This window comes from Podarcis liolepis (assembly GCF_965112155.1).
Source record: "Podarcis liolepis genome assembly, chromosome: 4".
NCBI lineage: Eukaryota > Metazoa > Chordata > Lepidosauria > Squamata > Lacertidae > Podarcis > Podarcis liolepis.
Window position 1 is genome coordinate 77,734,698 of NC_139558.1, and position 16,977 is coordinate 77,751,674.

General features: G+C 45.6%; 1 protein-coding gene across 2 annotated transcripts in view; it reads left to right on the forward strand.

The window, feature by feature from the left end:
• Positions 1-3,212: 3,212 nt before the first annotated feature.
• Positions 3,213-16,977, forward strand: part of LOC310704904 (galactosylgalactosylxylosylprotein 3-beta-glucuronosyltransferase 1-like) — a 60,892-nt gene continuing 47,127 nt past the window's right edge. For both annotated transcript variants that reach the window (XM_083498979.1, XM_083498980.1), the window contains exon 1: positions 3,213-4,017. The gene's annotated coding sequence lies outside the window, so the exon portion shown is untranslated. The remainder of the gene's footprint in view (positions 4,018-16,977) is intronic.

Genomic DNA, 16,977 nt, shown 5'->3' on the forward strand with positions numbered 1-16,977 from the left:
ACGAAATTAAAGGTTGCAGTGTGCATGTGTGCACAGGATTAGTATCTCGTATGAGAAAAGGGCAAGCAAAATTATCAAGAGAAAGAAGCAACCCTCCTATAAGAAGGGCTGCAGCATCTGAGAAAAAATGAGTTTGAGGCAGTATGACAGAAGTTCATAAAATTGTGCGAGGCATGGAGAAGGTGAATAGAGAAGTTCTCCTGCTCTTGTGCACATCCAATGAAGATGAATGTTGGAAGATATGGGACACATAAAAAGAAGAGTTTCTTTGCACTTAGTTGCTGGCATCCGTCTGTCTCAGGAGACAAGGTGCTCCTTTGGGGGAGTCAAACTGTTGGAGAGTTACAGCGCCTACAGTGGCTGTAGAGACCGATATGGGAGAGACATGTTTTGCTGCAGCTGGGGCATACAAAGGAGTCCAGTTTTGCTGCTGCAGATGCACCATGGCATTTCTTCTCTCTGTGCTCCTCCCAGTGGTCATTCCTTCTCTGGTCGCTGCTGTGCGAATAGTTAGACAATGGAACTCCCTCCCACAGGAGGCAGTGATGGCTTTAAAAGTGAATTAGACCAATTCATGGAAGGATTGGTAAAAAGTAGAGACATCACCTTGCCAACAAAGGTCCGTATAGTTAAAGCTATGGTTTTCCCAGTAGTGATGTATGGAAGTGAGAGCTGGACCATAAAGAAGGCTGATCGCCAAACAATTGATGCTTTTGAATTATGGTGCTGGAGGAGACTCTTGAGAGTCCCATGGACTGCAAGAAGATCAAGCCTATCCATTCTTAAGGAAATCAGCCCTGAGTGCTCACTGGAAGGACAGGTCCTGAAGCTGAGACTCCAATACTTTGGCCACCTCATGAGAAGAGAAGACTCACTGGAAAAGACCCTGATGTTGGGAAAGATGGAGGACACAAGGAGAAGGGGACGACCGAGGACGAGATGATTGGACAGTGTTGTCGAACCTACCAGCATGAGTGGGAGGCAGTGGAAGACAGGAGTGCCTGGCGTGCTCTGGTACATGGGGTCACCAAGAGTCGGACACAACTAAACGACTAAACAACAACAACATATGTTCTGCTTCCACTGTCAGTATGCCTCTGTTAGGAATCTCAGGTGAAATTCTGTTGTGCTCTTATGTTCTTATTTGAGCTTTACAGGACTCACAGTCACTCGCATTGGACCTGAATGCTTGCAAATGTGCAGAATTCATACAATTCCCCATTTCAGCAATTCTGCAACTTCAGCTCTCCTTATACCAGCCTCTCTCTCTCTTTTTTAACAAATCACACTGGCAGGTTGCTGGCTCAGTTGCACAGGGATGTGAAAAAATGCAAAGCGCACTTGAAGATCACCTAACGAGGATTAGTATAACGTTGGATTAATAACAGTGAGAGCATTAGTCAATTGATTAACTAAATTGCATATATTTCCATATGAATAAACAATAGCTTTGGCAAAAATACTTCCTTTGTTTGTAGATAATGCAAAATGTCTAAGATGACAGGTGTCTTAGGCATGCCATTATGTGTGTGTCTATGTGACGGGGGAAAGGCAAGGTCTCTTTTAAGACAGTATCTTCCACCTACGTTTTTGCATTCTGTAAAACCCTGTATCTAACATTTTTTTAAAGTGCCTGATTAAAGTTGTTAAGAACTGGTGATTGAAAAGTTGACCGAATGATACAACCATTTATTTAATGATATTTCAGCATCAATATAACTGCTAAGGGGAACACTTTAATTGGCATCCATCTGTCTCAGAAGACAGAATGGAGGAGTGTGCATTTGGGAGTGAGCTCAAGCTGTCAATGGGAAACACTGGAGTTGCATCAGACGTAAGAGCCTTGCAGGATCAGACCCAAAGAACACTCTTCCACTTGCACTCCCCAACAATGGGTTTTAGAAGCAGACTGCCTCTCATAGCGGAGGTGCCATCCTAATGAATAGCCATTGGCAGCCTTGTTCTCAATTTGCCTAGTCTTCCTTTAAAGCCATTCAAGTTGGTGGCAATCATCACATCTTATCTTAGAGAGTTCCACAGTTTAACTCTGTGCTGTATTGAGAGGAGGGCTTTCTTTGGCCTGCCCTGAATCTTCCAACGTTCGGGTTCACTGAATGACCCCAATCATGAGAGAGGGGAAAAAATATGATCTATATGCTTTCTTCACACTATGCATGCTTGTATAATCTCTATCACATCATCCCTCTTTTTTCTAAGCTGCAGAAAGCCTTTCAGTTGTTGCAACCCTTCCTCATTAGGGAGCAATACATATGTCTTCAAGCTCCCTGGATAGGAGGGATGGGCGATTCTGCCAATTTCAGTTTGTCATTTTTCCAGTCTTAAGTTCAGTTGTCCACATTTTGACATCAGTTTGCAAATTTTTGTTTCAAATGCTTATGGTACTCAACAGTGTTTTAGTGCAAATGTCTCCCTTTTTTAAAAAAAATGTGCAGTGCTGCCTAATATACACATTTTTGTAAGCCATTTCCCCCCTGATCCAATGCATTTTTGCATTATATGCACTTTTTTGGGACACTTCACCCTAGTATATGCATTTTTGTACACATTGCTTGGCAGGAGAACTGCATTGCAGAATTCAGAGAAGTGCAAATTTCAAAGGATGGTTGTGTTTTTGCCTATGCCTTGTTTCCAAAAGTGCAAATAAGATGGACACACCTTTGAATGAGACTCAGTTTTCTCCCCTCTCCCCTCCACCCCTACTGGACACACACATCTACTAACCATGAATGGCCTACCGTTTCCTAGAGAGCACAGACCAGTATATTGCCCCCCAGTCGCTGCACGTTTGTCATGGGACACGCAGGTGCAATACATACAGGTGTTCCCTTGCAAAGGGCAGAGCTGCTTTGCTAAGCTCGGAGTCCTTTCAACATGGCTTTCTCCTGCATTTTCTCCTCCGCTCTCAACACTTGGTTCCCAAAACACCCAAAGCCGCTTTCTACGTATCAGGTCCCTTCTATAAGACTGCCTGTCCTGGGATCAGCGCCTGCAAGTTTCTTTGCAGCGTCCACAGCACCGCGTTGCCATCAACCTGTCAGCCCGCTCGCACCCAATCTAATCCAGATTCACCCTTTCTAAAGCCGACCCGTTTGCAACCCCAAACCCCCCATGAAGAAGCGCCCCTCCCTCAACACGCTTCTTTGCGCATGCCATCCGCATCATTAAACCGTGGTCATTGGTGGTTGGGGAGCTTTCCCACCAGCCAGCGTCTCCCCGGTCTCCTCACAGCCACAGCCCCCGTCTTTCCCCGCATGCGAGTATGTGCGTAGCTTTTTCGTTTTCCAACCCGGGTTAGCGATCGTGGGAACAGAAGAACCCGGCGGCGGCGCCCTATGGAATGAAATCGCGTAGGGGTTTCCGCTCCGGCGCACCCCCGCACCCCCCTGGGGATTAAAAAGGCGGCGTGTCGGAGGCAGGCTCTTCCAAGCTGCCTGCTTGCCGAGCAAGCAAGCCCTTCTGCACCAGACGGGACCAAGGCGCGCGTGCCGTTTTCCTCCCGGGTCGCCCTTCTCGCTCTCAGCCCGCTTTCCCTCCTCTTAAGGTGGCGCGCCGAGATGTGGGCCGCTGCTCGGCGTCTCCTCCGCCGAGGGGGCCTTAAAAGCAAACCCTCCTCCTCCTCCTCGCCTCCTTCCACCCAGAGCCGCAAGCTTCGAGGTGCGCCGAGCGGCGCTGCTTTGTAAGGGCGCCCGGCGAAGCGGCTGCGCTCCAGTCGGCGGGAGGCTTGGCCAGGAGGAGGAGGCGGCGGCCCGGAGTTGGATCGCGCGCAAGACGCCGCCGCCGCCGCCACTGGGGCACGTGCTGCAGCCGCAGCCGGCAGACCTGTAGCCTTGCAGCCGGACGGACGCCTGCCTGCTCGCCTCCTTTCACATCCTGGAGCAGGGTGCCGCGGTCGCCTTTAAGCACCGGGAGATCCCGCCGGAGACCCTCGCCCGGGTGATCTTGGAGATCTTCATTGCAACTTACCCGCGAAACAAGCCGACGCATTTATTTCCTCAGGTAAAAAAAACAAAAACAAAAAAACCGCATGGAGAGGAATAGATCTGTGTCATGAACAGAGAGATCTTCACCGTATTCTTCTTCTTCTTTTAAATAAAACAAATAAATAAATGTTGAGTGGGGGGGGCAGGAGAGTCTCTCTCTTTCTAGGGGGACAATGTTTTAAGACTAAACACCCTTGACATTGCCCACTCTCCCCCTTCTTTTTGTAAGAGAGTCCCGTCTCTACTGGATATAGTTAACTTTAAAAGGTGCTAAGCGAAGCAAACAATTGCCATGAATTTTAAGATATATATAATGGCTCGAATAACACCCTTCTCCTTAGGTACGAATATTTTCTCATCCTCAGCAAATTTGATGGATTTAAGAGAGACGGAGAGATGTGGGGATGTTTTTACAAGGGATGGAATAATGCATTTTTCTACATCCCTCCCATATTTAACGCTCCGGTGAAAGAATCCTAGAGGATATTATCCAATCCATTATTTAACCCTCCCATCATCCTCACCTGAAATGTCACCTGTGTTTAACTACGTTTGGAAGAGGGGAGAACAGATGTGCTGTTGCAAATTGCCGGGGAGCCTGCTCACCTAAGGATAAGAAAGCAGCGGCAGAGATGGGCATGCAAGGACCCACTGCATTCTCCAATTCCCAATCAAATCTTCCTCTTTTGTTTGGATTAAACAAAAGGAGTCACACACAAAGGGGGGGAGGGGGAGTCGCGGTACTTTAACAAAAGAAAAAGGTTCCAGGATGTTTTTTAAAAGTCTTAACTTGGCAAGAGGCATTAATCCAAGATTCAGAAGATTGGACCACTTTTAGAACGTTAAGTGGAAGAAAATATTCTCTCTTTTTTTCCTCCTTTGCCCTTGCCGTGCTTGTTTCTATTTAGGATGCATCTTCTTCCTTTTCTAGGATGTAATTATTGTTTAAGGGAGGATGAATCTGATGAGGGTAACAGCTTCACTTTCTGTGCCACTCTAAACCACTCAGGTGCAAACAAGGTCTAATTACCCAAATGAGAGGCATGAGCTCAGCATCCTCGCTCTCTGACTTGGAAGCCATAATCAGGTGCAAGAGGGACCGTGGGCAAATTGTAGTTGCATATTGGCGAGAGGTGAGCATTCGGGGTTCGCTCGTGGGGATTGGCGTGTTCCCGTGCGGAGCTGTGACATTAAAGAGATCCCACAGCAAAGCCCTTGATGAGATTCAGCTCAAATTGATCAACATACAGTGCATGCAATGGCAGTGAAGACCTACAGTCGTGTAAGTTCTGTACCGATGTAATGCAGGAAAAGGTTTAATAGATGTGCTCCGGACGGCAGGCGTCCCACATCTGTGCTGAGCCAAGTTACAATGTCTGAGGATGAATGGCAGGCTACTAATATCTGAAAGGTGCTCTTGCGCCTTGGAAATCTGTATTCCAAGGGGAAGTTGTGCAGGTACAACTTCTGTCATGGTGTTGCAGTGATAGATAAGCCGTATCTGCTGAATATCTCCCTGCCACATAGATTTTAAAAACAAGGGGAGACAGTTTTTGATCCAGATTTGATGATATGAATCTTGCCCTCAGTCCAAAGAGAAAGTGAAGGATCATATCTCCAAAGCAGGGAGATGGAGAAAGTGTAGGACTTTTGTGATTTTTGTATAGCCTGATCTGCTTCTACAGTCCAAAACAGCCTTAGCAATCTAGCATACTCTCTCACACGCAACTATGCTTGGCTTAGAACAGGGACCATGGAGAAGAGGCCGTTGCAGCCCTGATTATATACGTGGGCTGGTGGAGGGGGGGGGGACAATTGCATTTTGATCAAGCTAACCTGAAGTGGCTATTGAAATTCAGGACCGCGATGTGCCTGGAGGAAGTTGAGGGGCTGCCAGCCTGTTTTATTTGAGGCTATTACAAAGTGATGGAAGGTGCTAGGGGACAGCTGGGGGGGCATAGAACTGAAATGGCAATCAGCATTAAGGGGAGAAGCAGAGCCAAGGAATGGGAGCCAAAGACTGGAAGAGGTAGAGGAGTAAGTAGCTTGAGAGTGCCTGGCAATGGCCGATTTCACTAGACAAGAGCTCAGAAATATGGCTGCCTGGTCGCCAGTGGTGACCATAAATTTAGTTCAAGTGACCAGCCGGGAAAGCTTCCTGTATATTCTGCCACACCATTTTTTTAAAAACCTGCCAGCAGCACAAGGAGGTGGAGAAAATGCCCCTTTCAACATGGTGCCCAGCTGTCTGACTTTGCGCTGAGATACAGCATTTGTGTCATGGGTTACAAACACATCCACTACGCGGCTCTCGTCCTGTAAAATCTTCTTGCCAGGCAGCGGATGTAAAAGAGGCATGCTGTGGAGCAGGAAGCAAAAGAAGAAGAAGAGTAAAATCTCTCTGCCAGTTAGAAGCAGATGTTGGCTGTCATACCAGGCCTGATCTACAGATGTAGACAACATGGTGTCCTCCAAATGTGGCCAGACTCCAATTCCCATGATCTCTGACTAAGCCAGCTGGGGCTGATGGAATTTGGAGGCCAACGTCTGAAGGATGCCACGTTGGGCACACCTGCTATAGAGGCCATGAGAGTCTTCACACATTACTTGTTTGGGGGCACACCTAAAAGGATAAAGTGTGAATGTGCCTAACATGGGTCTTGCTGGGTCTATGAGACGGGATTGTGATCAGGGCTTTTCTGTTGGCTCATTTCTTGCTGTGTAATGTGTGAATCGGCCTCTGGAGAAGAAGGGAGCATTACAAGTCAAGGTGGGGGATAGAACTAGAACTGCAGAAAGTATTGGAGGTTCAAGTTGTAGGCCATTGTATAGCAGAGGGGGAGAGGAAAGGACCCTAAGCAAAGGATGGTGCGAGCTGAGGTTAGGACTGGGTTACTAACCTTCAAATGAGCTGAATGCACATCTCACTGTGTCTTGTGTGTAGAAAGCTTCCAAGTCCTAGCTACGTACATGTGCTGTGTCCTCTGGTGCAGGATCAGGAACCCGTGTCAGCCCTGCAAGAGTTGCATTTGCTTCTGGAGGGATTTGCATCCAAAGTCAACAACCTGGGCATTACTTGCACTGCTGTATTTAGCATGCATGTTTTTCACAGGTGCTGGGAGATAATTATTGAGATTGCAGCAGGAGGGGAGAGGGGAGTGTTAGTCCTGATTGGCAAGTGCAATGCCCTAAGTGCTTTTCCCCAAGTTTCCCATTGCCAGAGTGTCCACATATTTCACCATGTGTGTCTAGGCATGAGGGGACAGCAAGGTAGCCCCATGTCTTAAATATGAAATTTGTGCTTTGTGTTTTGACCTGGATAACTCAGTTGGTAGAACACGAGACTCTTAATCTCGGGATCATGGCTTTGAGCCCCATGTTAGGCAAAAGTTTGCTGCATTGCAGGGGTTGGACTAGATGACCCTTATGGTCCCTTCCAACTCTGATTCTGTGATTTGCAGTAGTATTGCAGTCACAGTATAAATTTACACACACACACACACTTTTATAATTTCTCCAAAAAGACTCAAGGAAAAAAAAAGAATAAAACAAGCATAGTCCCTGAAATACAACAATGGACATTTAAATTAAAAAGTTAGCAGTATCCAACCTGTTTAACAAATTCCAGCAGCACAAAGGTGACATGGAACTGACCCAGCAAAAATCATGCAATTAACTAAAAACCTTTTTTAAAAAAAAGCCTCAGCGTCTTCAGTGATCACCCAGCACAGTATAGTGATAGGGCATAGTTGACTTTGCTCAACACGAATCCCACAACACAACTCCCAACCCTTGGCTACTGAGATGGAGGGAATTGGAACAGGCCCCCAGATGATGATGGCTCATGAGGTGTAAAACGTACAGAAAATGGTGGTTCCTAAGGAATCCAAGCCCCAAGCTGTTAAGAGATTTAAAAGATTAACACCAGCACCTTCCCATTGAACCTGGAAACGAATTGCTGATCAGCAACTAGCGTGAATTGCATAGAACTCAGATCACCTGCCGGCGTAATGCCTTTTCCCACTTGTGCAACAGGAATTTAGTAGTGACTGCCATCCTCATGCAGCTGGCGTAACTTGAATATAGGATTGGCTATGTATGTGGCACACTCTGTACCTAAACGCTGTTCATTGAGCGAGAGCTGTGAGTCCCCCTGCAGGGGGGTCAGAAGCACACAGAGTATGATTGCCATGCTTGTCTCGCAGGAGCACCAGCAGCCTCTTAGCATCACTTTCAGTGCACTTAACTCTGCACTAAATAAAAGGCCAGTGGGAGGAGGAGGAGGGAACCCTGCAGCAATTAAAACTCTATATTGTGTGTTTTGAAAGTCTATTGATACAGAATTAAAAGCATGCTGTATGCCAGAGCCAATCAAAAGTACCAACACGCTGAATATCCATTAATGAATCATTTCCACTTTTTGAGCAACGGTTGCCCAGAGAAGTGTGATATTCTAGGTGCTTTTAGAGAGAGCATTGCTGAAGGGAGGGGGGCAGGAATAGGCAGCCACTTTTGATGTAAGGCGAAGCAGCATATCACATTTGCACAAAAATGTCACATAGGGTGGACACGACGGACATTGGAGCAAGATGAGAAGGGGTGCTGAATTTTGCATGCAGCGAGTCTGAATTTTTGTTTGGAAGAGTGATGCTCTGTAAATCCCATAGCATTTGTGTAACGTAAGTGGTAGAACTGTGATCTCATTCAGGTCTCTCCCAAGGCCAGACTCGGTTGGTGCCCATAGCATGCACAAGTGTGCACAGACACACATGAGGAATATGTTACAGGGCTGATGTAATATGATGGTTATGTGCTTCAAATGCATTCTGTCAGTGCTATGTGTTATTAATGAGCTCATTTCACTTTGGCTAATGCAAACGATTCCATCCTCACCCCCAGAATCAGAAAATGTATTGAAATTCGTGAAATGTTGTGTCGCAGCGGAGAAACAGAAGCAAGTGTTCTTTATGTTGACTTTGGCAATAATTATTTGTACTAGATTTTCGAAAGTCCTAGCAAGATAGATTTAAAAAGGAGGGGGCACTAGTGAAAGCATTTAATAACTTGTTTGAAAATCCTATAAAAAGATGTTGGACGGCTAGTCCCCAACGATTTGCTTTATACAAGGAGTCTTCGGGTTTTCAGATAGGAGCAATGATTTCATACTTTTTTTAAAAAACAAACAAACTTAAGATGTCTGGAACTCCATTGTCTCAATGAAAAATTGTAGCGATAAGGAAGTTAGCTTTGCAGACTAGTTTAAATTGTAGCTTTTGTTGGGAAACTATATGGAGCCCACTCAGGAACCAAAACAGGAGCATGCCATGACAGAACAACTGAAAGAAGAGGACTTTGCTGAATCTTGGGCACCAGGGATGGAGGGACTTTTGGCCCAGCAGGAAAATGAGCCTTTGGATTTGACAAATGAACTTGGAAAAAACCAGATTTGGAAAGACAAAGTTTGGATTGATTTGGAAATGGGGGGTTGGACTGACCCCCCTATGCAGGGATGTTTGGACTTTCCGAGTCTGGCAATGGGCCGTCAGAGGTTTGGAGCTGTTGGGATTCCCAATCTTGGAGGGAATCTGAAACATGTTTTAAAATACCACATGGAGTTTAGTCTGGACTATGAGAAAGGGGCTGATTTGTTGAAATGGGTCAAAAACACTACCAAGCTGGAGTTCCCACGAGTGAAAGGAAAATATGAAGAAGAGCTGCGGAAGGGACATGGAAGAGATTTGAAGGCCTCGGATACCAGATCACCAGGTTAATGTGCCAGACTAATGGGATAAAAAAAAGGACTGACAATCCCGGGACCGGGGAGAGGGGACGATGGAAGAAGATTGGATTGTTTTTATTCTTTTTTTTCTCTTTTTATTATCAGAAATGTTTTATGAACGTTGGAAAAATGTTGAAATGAAATTACTTGGCTCTTGTAAAAATGTTTAAAGAATCAGGTAAAAAGGTTATGGTTATGAGAAGCTGGTAAAAATAAGACTTAAGTTTTAAGGTTTTTTATAAGATAAGATGAAAATAGAGTAAGGTAATGCAATGACAGAATACTATGAATTATGGAAAGGATTTGCTGTGGCAATTATTAATCAAGATACAAGAGATGGGAGGAGGAGGAGGTCATGGAAAGAAGGTAATGAAATTGGGGAATTTGAAAATGATGGTTTTATTTTTTTTTCTATTTTTGTCTTTTTTCTTTGTAATTTTGTCTTTTTATTTTTTGTAAAAAATAATTGTAGCTTTTGTGTGGTGTTTAATCTATGTTTTTTCCTCGTAATCTTTACAACGCTTTCTTTGTAATTTTATTTTCTGTTTTTTTAAAAAAATGTATTATGCAGAGCCTGCTCTGAAATTTGGACTGTGTGATGCTCTCAGTGACATAATCAGGAGCCACCAGGGTCCAAATTCAACCACTGTCCCCTGAAAACTCAAATTCTGAGAAGCCTCTGAACCCCTTCCCTATTTATAGATAGATATTTATTTGCATCAGCCACCGAGTATAAAATACAAACATGTACAAACACAGCTAAGCAGGTAAAATGACCAGCCTTTTCCTTTTCTTACCTTGACTTTCTTTGAAACTCACCTGATGGCGGCAACGGGAGGTCTCTTTGGCAGCCTGTAAATCCTTCTTTCTCTCACTGAAATAGCAAAGTTCCAGCCACCAGGAACCCTGCAAAATGCTGTTTCTCCTCAACAACAGCACCCTCGGCACAGGGGGACCTGGGCCATGTCATTTCTACAACGCCTGGTACTCATACAAGCTACTTGTGCCTGCTATGAAGCTACATGGCCCATGGCCCTTTGCCCCCTGGGATGGTTCCATTTCAGGCTTCCACATGGGGGTTTAATAGTGTAGATGGAGCGCTGGCAACAGGTTTTTTTTTAATTCACAAGATTCTAAAGGTGGGAAATATGTGGGCTGGCGTTTTGAAGCCTGTAATGTCATGTGGACCTCAAAAACCTGCTTGCACAGGGAGCAGGGATCCCAAAGTGAGCACCCACCTGGGAACAGCTGCAGCTTATTGGTGAAGCATCTTCTTTTACATGCAGAAGTTCTGAGAGAGAGAAGCCTGCCTGAAATCTGCTGTCAGTCAGTGTAGATAGTCCTGGACCAGTGACTTCACTCAGTATATGGCAGATTCCTGACATTCCTCACCTTCAGTGTCCAAGACACCAGAGAGCCAGAGAGCAAAGGAGTTATCACAGAAATAGCTTTGCTGAAGTCTCCCTGTTGTCAGTGTGGTGTAGTGGTTAGAGTGCCAAGAGGCCTGGGTTCAAATAAATAAATAAATAATAATAATAATAATAATAATAATAATAATAATAATAATAATAATTAATAATGTGGGATGCGGGTGGCGCTGTGGGTTAAACCACAGAGCCTAGGGCTTGCCGATCAGAAGGTCAGCAGTTCGAATTCCCGCGACGGGGTGAGCTCCCGTTGCTTGGTCCCAGCTCCTGCCAACCTAGCAGTTCGAAAGCACGTCAGAGTGCAAGTAGATAAATAGGTAGCGCTCCAGCGGGAAGGTAAACGGCATGTCCATGCGCTGCTCTGGTTCGCCAAAAGCGGCTTAGTCATGCTGGCTGCATGACCCGGAAGCTGTATGCTGGCTCCCTTGGCCAATAAAGCGAGATGAGCGCCGCAACCCCAGAGTCGGTCACGACTGGACCTAATGGTCAGGGGTCCCTTTACCTTTAAATAATAATAATAATAATAATAATAATAATAATAATAATAATAATAATAATGTAATAATAAATAATTTTATTTGTACCCCATCCAGCTGACTGCCCTACAGTTCAAGCAGTTTCCTCTATCCCAAAGTGCAGAAAGCAGATGGAACACATTGACCCTAAGAGGAAGCAGACCCTGGAGCAGAAGCGACTCTGGAATGGCCCTGTGTGGTCATTCATAAAATTATATATTTTCAAATGGGAAACAACTACTTTTTATATCTTTATAAATAGGAAACAACTGTTGATTAAACTGGTGGTGGTGGGTTTAAGTCTATGCCCGCCAGTGAAAAGATACTGCCTCACAGAATAGCTCAGTTGGTTAGAGCGTGGTGCTGGCAATGTCAAGGTTGCAGGTTCGATCCCCATAAGGCACAGCTGCATAATCCTTCATTGCAGGTGGTTGGACTAGAATGGCCAAACTTGGCCCTCCAGATGTTTTGGGCCTACAACTCCCATCATCCCTAGCTAGCAGGACCTGTGGTCAGGGGATGATGGGAACTGTATTTTGGCCATGCCTGGACTAGATGATCCTCAGGGTTCCTTTCAACTCTATGATTCTATGAGATTCTATTGAGAACTGACAAGAGCTTTTGGGGGGAGTGGTGTTAATGGTTAAAAGCACGTAGCTTTCATGCTACATTACCTAAAAAGTGGGTGTCTTGCAATTAAACACAATGTATTCATTGAAGAAAAGCACCTCATGTCATCGAAAGGAGGGGAATGAAAATCAGTGTTGCCGTGAAAATAATGCAGGTTTAGCCATTTTGGGGGGCTGCCTCATTCCGTGAAGAAATGAAGCATAATTCATTATATCTCGGTGCTCAGAACACCAACAGATGCAACAGGTTTCCTGTAGCTCAAGAGCAAAAACAATTGGATGCAGCTGAATCCGACGGTTCAGTGTATAATTTGTGCTGCCCTTTGCTCCTTTGAAAGGACACTGCAATCAGCTGTGAAGCCTGTTTGAGGCATTGTTTTACGAACCAGGCTGGAATACAAAGGCCGGGCTAAACTGTTCTGAGCCATTGTGCTTTCAGTTGTCCCAGGTATTTTGCATCAATGGCCACAGCTCTGGTAGCTCTCTGCTTGCTAAGTGAAGCAACGTAATAAAAAGGAGAAATGAGCATTCATAAAATTTAAACACTTGATGCAAACCTGTTAAGGCTAGTCGTAATGGTGCAGAGTTGCCAGGTTTATGTGGCTACATATTGCAGTACGTTAAGAAAAGCAAAAGCAATTTTGTTTGGGGGAAGTGCTGCCATCCCATCACAGACTTTGGATAGGCGCACTACAGTTCTACTGTGAAAAGATCATATTATGCTTCTCCGGTGGGTGGGCCCTCGCTAATATGTGCTCAAAGTAGGGGTGGATGAATCCGTCAATTTTTGGTTCTCTCAGTTTCTAGTTTCTCCAGTTTTGTGCAGAACTAAGGGTTGTGACCCTGCTTGTATTGCTCACCCACCCACCCACCCCCACTTAGACCTCGTCAGCCCTACCCTTACAACTCGCCAAACCACCGTGCCCTTTCCTCACACAGCTGTAGGGAGCAGTGAGGGTTGGTGTTGGGGGCTGGCTGGGCGATAATGACTAGTAGGAAGCGCTAGCTGGGGAACCCCCAAGGGAACCCCCAGGGTCTCCCAGGTGGGCGCCATTGCCATTCCAAGAGAACAAGGGAGGTTTTCAGTGTGAGTTCCAGCACCTCTTTTTCTAGAAAAATAGCACTGGGAACCCCCAAGGGAAATCCCAGAGGTGGAAGGCTCAGAGCCCAGGGATTGGTGATGGGACACTAAGGATAGATCAGAGGGGGAAGATTGGGAAGAGATGCTAGATACCAAAGTGACAGCAGGGTTTAGTGAGCAGGAAGAGCCTATGACAGGGAGCAGTTCAGATTCGGAGGCTGAAGCAAAAGAGGTCGGGGTGTGTGTGTGTGTCAAGGAACTTCTGAAGAATTCTGGGAGCACAGTGTCATATTGACTTCCCACCACCATTTTAATTGCTTTCATGCATGGTCCTTGCAATGTGCAGGATCTCCTTTCAGCTGGTTTGGTTTTTCTCAGTGAGGTGGCAATGTCTGTAAAGCAGACCTACATGGGGCCAGGCAAATGATGGTCTTCTTTCCTATATCAGTGCTGCTTGGCCCCAGAGATGGCTTTCTCCGTCTCCCTGTATAATGTGAAACTGGCATGGCTTCAAATCCATGTTAGTGATGCTGGGTGTGCATAGCAGGGGATGATAATAATTCTGGATAAACAAACATGGTCTAGTAGAGCATGGTCTCATGTGTGACTTATTTGATAATGTTTACAAATGCTGAGGTTGTGTGTGTGTGTGTGTGTGTTTAAGTGGGATTTCATTTTATTTATTCCCTGCATGCATATGCTATTTCCCCCCTATTTTGGAACTCAAGAGAGTGGGTTCCTCCAGTTGACCTATTTATTGTGCATTCATCCTGATATGCTTGCGTTGTGCCCAGTCTTCATTGGACATTTGTTCTGCTTCGTTTGTGACAATGAGCGAGCCTCTTCATTTGCTTCTGAGTGTTCATCCTCTTCCCTGTTGATTATTTGTTCATCCCACACAATGCATTTCCCTGTCACTTTCCTAATCTCAAAAAAAAAAAAGAGGGGTCAGTTTCTTGTTAAAAAGCAGGTCTGTTTTGCCAGGGTGAGGAAGTGCTTTAATTCACTAATAATAATAATAATAATAATAATAATAATAATAATAATAAATTTATTATTTATACCCCACCCATCTGGCTGGGTTTCCCCAACCACTCTGGGCGGCTCACAACAGAATATTAAAAACAAGATAAAACATTAAAAACTTCCCTAAACAAGATGAAATGACTGAGCAGCCATAGCCACACTGGTAACAATTTCAGGGTCACCATATAAGCTGTTCATTTCGTTTTTTAAAGAAAGAAGTAGCAAGTCCAAGATCTATGTAGGAAACTGAGCTAAGCACATCCCTGTTTCAGCTGGGAGAGCATGAGGGATGAGGAATGAGGAATGAGGGGTAATGGTGCAAACTTAAACTTACAGGATACTCTTGAACCCTTAATGAGAATTAGTGACAGCCCAGAGGGACCCAGCATATACACGGTTCCCAGGCAGTCCCCCATCCAAGCACTAGCCAGACTCTGGCTTGCTTAGCTTGCGGGGAGTGATGTTGTGTTGCCTGCCTTCAGACTGTAGATCTGATTTTGTCTCAATCAAAGGTGGTCTGACCGATGTAGAACCCTGTTAGCTCCTATTAACAGTAGTGCAACGGATGCCTTAAAAAGCAATCAAACACAGATTCCATTGACTGGAAAGGTGGAGGAGAGGGGGCTGCCACTGTTCGCTGTATATCAGATAGTCCCTTGAGGCCAGCGGGCAAGGTGTGCAGCAATATCCATTGGCTCCCAACTTGTCCTGGTTAAGCATGTGCAAATTCCCAAGGTTCAGCAAAGTGCCCGGCTTAATTTAAAGACTTGTTTCTGCTTTAACGACGGACGTCCCCCTGTTGTTTAATACGTTTTCTCCTTGTTTATTCTCCGTGCATAAGGCAGAAAGGTCTCCGTCTCCTGATGCCGTTTCGTATGCCCCCGCCCAGCTGCCCCAGCCTCCCCACTCCACGGTTTTGGATGCCGTCCCATCTACAGACTCCCCCAGTTTGGCTGCTTTCCTAGGATGAGACTTCACAATTGCTGGCTACTTCAAGCCAGAAATCAATCAGCCAGGAAATTCCTTCTGTCTGGCACTCAGAGAATTGGTAGCCTGTTTCCAAGAGGCTTCAAGGCAGGAGTGTGATGAGTTGCGGGGGTGGGGGGCAGGAGGGGCTGCGGGAAGGAATCGGGGAAGAACGCCACTATATTTGAAAGCAATTGACAACTCAGAAATAATCAGCACAGAAAGCAATGCCCTTGTATTTTGAGAGCTTCCCCAATCCTTGGCCTCACCTGCCCTTTGAGCGCATCACTGCATGATGCTATCGTTGTGGTTGTCCTTAACTTTCTTTACAAAGTCACCTGCAGGTGCACGTTCCCTATACTTTGGTTCACAGTTGAACACCTTCAAGATTTAATCTGTGGCGTGCCCCACAGCCAAAGAAATTTCAACATGGCAGCATATTACAGGGAATGTCAGGAGCTCACAGGGTGAGGGAAACAGGGGATCCTCGCCTCCTCCTGCAGTGGTCACTGGTGGGAGCAAGGAGAGTCACACTATGTGGCTCCAAACTTAATGTAGTGACCTTGGGACCGTACCCCATCGTCCCCTGTGGCTGTATTTGAGAAACCATGGCCTGGGGTTTCAAAAACATAGTGGGGGGGGAGGCACCTGTAAATTATAAATGGCTTTAAACCAGTTGACAAGCTGGAACGTGTGCAGAGAAGGGTGAGCAAGATAGTTAAGGGTCTGGAAACCAAGCCTTATGAGGAACGGATGAGGGAGTTGGGTATGTTTATATCTTGATTTTATTCTGTGAACTGCCTTGAGACCCCCAGGTATAGGGCGGTATATTAATAAAGATGACGACGATGATGATGGTGATGTTTAGCCTGGAAAAGAGGAGACTGGCAGGATATATGATAGCCATTTTCAAATATCTCAAGGGCTGTCACATGAAAGAGGGAACAAGCCAGTGTGGTGTAGTGGTTAAGAGCGGTAGACTCGTAATCTGGTGAACTGGGTTCGCTTCCCCACTCCTCCACATGCAGCTGCTGGGTGACCTTGGGCCAGTCACACTTCTTTGAAGTCTCTCAGCCTCACTCACCTCACAGAGTGTTTGTTGTGGGGGAGGAAGGGAAAGGAGAATGTTAGCCACTTTGAGACTCCTTCAGGTAGTAATAAAGCAGGATATCAAATCCAAACTCCTCCTCCTCCTCCTCCTCCTCCTCTTCTTCTTCTTCTTCTTCTTCTTCTTCTTCTTCTTCTTCTTCTTCTTCTTCTCTGGAGGGTAGGATTCAAAACAATGGCTTCTAGTTACAAGAAAGGAGATTCTGACTAAACATAAAGAAAAACTTTCTGACAGAAAGGTTGTGGACTGCCTTGGAGGTTTTTAAGCAGAGGCTGGATGGTCATCTGTTATGGATGCTTTCGCTGAGATTCCTGCCTTGCAGAGGGTTGGATTCCCCTACAGCTCTATGATTCTACATCAGACCATTGATTGGTCCATCAAGCTCATTTCCAAACTGCGACCGTAATAAATCAATTCTACTTCAGTTCTGGTCCATCAAGCTCAG